Source organism: Lepisosteus platostomus, chromosome 6, assembly GCF_059453375.1.
Source record: "Lepisosteus platostomus isolate fLepPlt1 chromosome 6, fLepPlt1.hap1, whole genome shotgun sequence".
NCBI classification, from domain to species: Eukaryota; Metazoa; Chordata; class Actinopteri; order Semionotiformes; family Lepisosteidae; genus Lepisosteus; species Lepisosteus platostomus.
The window spans coordinates 8,343,473-8,347,739 of NC_142616.1; the positions used below are offsets into that span (position 1 = coordinate 8,343,473).

The 4,267-nt window shown below is 43.3% G+C and overlaps 1 long non-coding RNA gene across 1 annotated transcript; it reads left to right on the top strand.

The window, feature by feature from the left end:
• The first annotated feature begins 1,843 nt into the window (after positions 1-1,843).
• On the top strand, positions 1,844-3,003 carry LOC148660014 (uncharacterized). The gene is made up of 3 exons (XR_015939769.1): positions 1,844-1,915; positions 2,218-2,283; positions 2,421-3,003. It is a non-coding gene; the product is annotated as an uncharacterized LOC148660014 (long non-coding RNA).
• The last annotated feature ends 1,264 nt before the right edge of the window (positions 3,004-4,267 follow it).

The following is a 4,267-nucleotide window of genomic DNA, read 5'->3' on the forward strand; positions in this document are numbered from 1 at the left end:
TCAGAGGGAATGGAGTGTGTTCTCCACTCTTAAGTTTTTCTTGATGATTGCCTTCCTGGGTGCAAATTAATTGACCAGATTTTACCAGAGAGCTTTGAATGATTGCCCAGACCTGACTCTCTTGTCCCCTTCTCCCTGCAGAGACAGAGAGGCTGCGGCTCATGGGAGGGGTCAGTAACTGCTCTGGCCGGGTGGAGGTGCTGTACGGGGGCTCCTGGGGGACGGTGTGCGATGACTCCTGGGACCTGCGGGACGCCCAGGTGGTGTGCAGGCAGCTGGGCTGTGGGGAGGCAGTGAGCGCTGGGACAGAGGCCTCCTGGGGGGAGGGGAACGGGACGGTGTGGCTGGACGAGGTGACCTGCAGGGGCAGCGAACTCCACCTGTGGGACTGTGAGCACGCCGCACTGGGGCAGAGCGACTGCCAGCACAGGAGGAGAGCAGGGGTTCGCTGTGCTGGTGAGTGCAGAGAGAGCTAGTGGCATCTTGAATAGATGATTTTCAAACATTTCTGAGCCCTGTTTTCTGTAGTTAACAAGTACAATATATCAGGAACCTTAACTTGCAATCATATCTGAACCTCATCATTATAAAAACACCTCGCAGTTCAGTGGGGTCTGAACCTTCACATGTTTTGCTTCATATGGTTTCAAGCTTGACTCAGTGATTCTTTGTGTGACTGACATCTCCTTTGCATCAGATCATCCCACCATAGACAACTTACATAGAAGAAAAACATCAGCCTGTTTCCTCCTCTATCTCAGATCACCCAAAGCCCAGACCAGCCCCTCAGGCTCCAGGAGGCCAGTCCTCTCTGTGGACAGTCTGCATCGTCCTGGAAGCTCTGCTGTTCGTGTCTGCAGCCCTGGCCTGTGGGCAGAGACAGAGGAACAGAGCCCTTCAGAAAGGTGAGCTTGGTCTCCCCACTGTCTCTACCAGTCAGACTCTGTATTGTGTTCGACAGCCCAGCAGTGCTGATCAGGAGCAGGTCAGTGGTGTCTGATCTCACCTCCACAGTACTGGTCAGGCTCTGATCTGACTATGAAGTGTAGAAATGGGGAATGGTGCCTCATTTACAAAGATACACTGGGGAATCACAGTTCCTTTCACTGTGAAATATGTTTCTTTCTGTTTTAATTTGTCTTTTATTTTTGGTTGTTAAAAATGAGAAACTGCCCTCTGCATACTGACAATAATCAGTCAATGAATAATGTTTGTACGAAATCCCGACATTAATGTGCCTGTTCTTCATCTCCAATCAGAGATTGCTCAAAGAGAAATGACCTCCTTACCCTACCAGGATGCTCTGTATGAGGAAATTGACTACAAGCTCTACCAGCAGGGACAGTACAGACAGCTCAGAAAAGGTTTGCTGCCCATCTGCTTCATCACTGTCTTCTTCCTGAAGCTGGTGTCAGTTGTGCAAACATTATTCCTGTTAGAGCAGTAGAAGGGGTCTAGTGAGGAGAGGAGTCTCTCAGCAGCTGGAGTGACTGTCCTGTCTGATCTCTGTGCTGTAGGGAGTGATCTCTCTGGAGGGCTGGACTACGATGATGAGGCAGATGAGGACAGTAAAACTCCAGGTAAGACAGTCTTGGGCCTGAAGTGATTGTGATCATTCTACCTGTAGCAGATTTTAGAGTAATGAATTGTGCATAAATAAAAGGATTAAGTCCAGGAGCACCACCTCAAAGTGTCAGGACCATGGGAGCTATTGCAAAGGTATATATTTCACAACAGTGGTAAATTATCGGAACTGGGTATGAATCAAGGTGTTTGAACTCATCAAAGTGAATGGTGCAGACTTTACTCACTGCTTGCGGATACAATTGACTGAGTCTCTTCTCTCCAGGGAGTCTGTCTGGGGATGATCTGGTTTATGATGATGTGAAGCAGGGTGGAGAGACCTCAGTTCCTGGTAGAGCCACACCTGTTTCTGAGTATTTTAAGCTGTGTGTCTTCTACTATATATGACTTTAAATGTATGAAACAAACGTCAGTGTGAATTATTTTATTTATCATTGTGGTAAAATAATATTTTTTTAATGGCAAGGCATATGGGAATGTAAGGTAGATATTGTTTATTGTTTTAGTGTATATATATTCTCATCATCTTGTTCTGTAGTGTGTACTCAGGGTCATTATCAATAGTGTGCATTCAGTGATACAGTGATGATATAGGTTTCTCACTAACTCTCCAGGTGACTCTCTTCTCTCCAGGGGGTGTGACTGAGGATGATCTGGTCTATGATGATGTCCAAGAGGAAGATGGGGCCTCAGTACCAGGTAGAACCACAGCTGTTTAAGACCTGCAGAACTGATAATGAGAATCACTCTACTTTAACCACAACCGTATAACTTGAGCTGAAATACGATTCAAACTCATACTGAAGTGGTGAACTGAGTGTTTCTGTCTCTTGCAGGGAAAACCCATGCTGGGAGAGTCTCCCCAGAACCTTCACTCCTGGGTGACAATGAATACGATGAGCCCTGTGAGCAGAGCAAGTGACCCCCTGAGCCACAGCAACTCTCCAGACACAGCAGACCTGCAGCATCGTGTTTCATTCAGCTTCCATTCCCTTTAAACAGGCAGTTCAGAACCTCCAGTTTTATGTGTTATATATTATATTCAATCATGCTCTTGTTGAGTGTTATACAGTATATTAGATGCAGTTACGCTCTTGTTGTGTTATATATTATATATAGTTACGCTCTTGTTGCGTGTTATACCCAGGGCCAGCTCCAGGCACCAGCAAAGCAAGCACAGGCACATTTCCAGGGGTCGTATTTCAGACATCATATTCTTTCTAGACAAATCTACCAAAACACAAAAGAAATACAGAGAGGTTGCCTGGTATGTTCGGCTCGAAGCTGTTTGAGGCTCTTTGTTGAAAGATAATCTTTTTCAGTACTCCTGTGTAAACATCGTCACTGGTAAAGTTTGGATGATTTTCTTTTCAGCAAAACCTTCACCCTATTGACATTTTCAGAAAATGCATACATACCCTAAGACACTTTTGGATAAAAGTATTTTTTAAATATCATTGGGATGAAGGATTTGAAGAAACCATCAAGAAGGCAGCAGCAATAGCAAAGGATTTTGACGCTGAACCGATGTTTGCATCTCAACGATTCATTCATCCGCGAATGTAAAGACAGATTTATAATCAGTCTCCAATGTGATTCTATTCTGGATACAAAAGAAAGGTTTAAAGTTGAATGTTTCCATTGTATTGTGGATGTAGCTATACCTTCCTCAAGAAGATATTTTATCAGGGGCATGCAGCTCATAATTTCAACTTTTTGTATGATATTAAAATATGAAATGTTAGTTTTCTAAAAAGATTTTATAAAGTATTGATGGAGAAGAAATTTATGACAGCTTTATTTAAGCTTTTAAGTCCTAAAACGCCCCCTGTAAAAGTGTAAATTGATAGCAAAAAAAAATATTTTTTCACCCCAAACGTTGCTTTTGTATTACACATTATGTTATCATTACCAGTTTCAGTAAGTTCTGGTGATAGCAGTTTCTCAAAACCGAAACTAATAAAAACCTTTTTGAGATCCACCATGTCTGAAAATTAGTTGTCGGGACGAGCATTAATATCAGTGTAAAGTACCATAGCAAAAATACTAGATTTAACCGAGAAATAAAAAAACCTAGCAAGCATAAACAGTAGAAAAAATCAGTATGTTTGATAATTTCCTTTAATTTTTGAGAAGCTGCCCAAACTGGAAGATAGTAACGCTTTTCTTTGTTACAGTACTGTACATAAATAATACATTTAACTGAAAATGTTTGTAATTGTTATTTTTTGGAAAATGTTATACACTAGTAGAAACTGTTTTATTTCAATAAACAATTTCAATGTTTTCATTTTTTTTTTTAATTTGAAGCAAACAAATTTCAACGCTCCCATGTGGGTAAGAACCAACAAATAATGAACTGAGGTGGTAGCAGAAACCCGGGAGCCCGCCCTGGTAATACTGTAGCGGTCCTCCATTAACTACCCCTGCACACGGGCGGCGGTGTAAGAAGAGAAGCAGGAGACTGGAACTGCACCTCACTGGTTTATTGCCCTTTTACAAGACAGGGGTGTGCTCGTCCCTCAGGCAAGCAGAGGAGGTAGCCTACAGAGCCAACTGCTCAGCTAGCGGCTTGGCGCAAGATTGAGGGTGAGAGGGAGTGGGGTCCCCTATTCACAGAGGAAGGGGAAAGGGGGAAGTGAGTCTGTTGGAGAAGGCAGCTAGGGGTCAGGTCCTCAGGCTT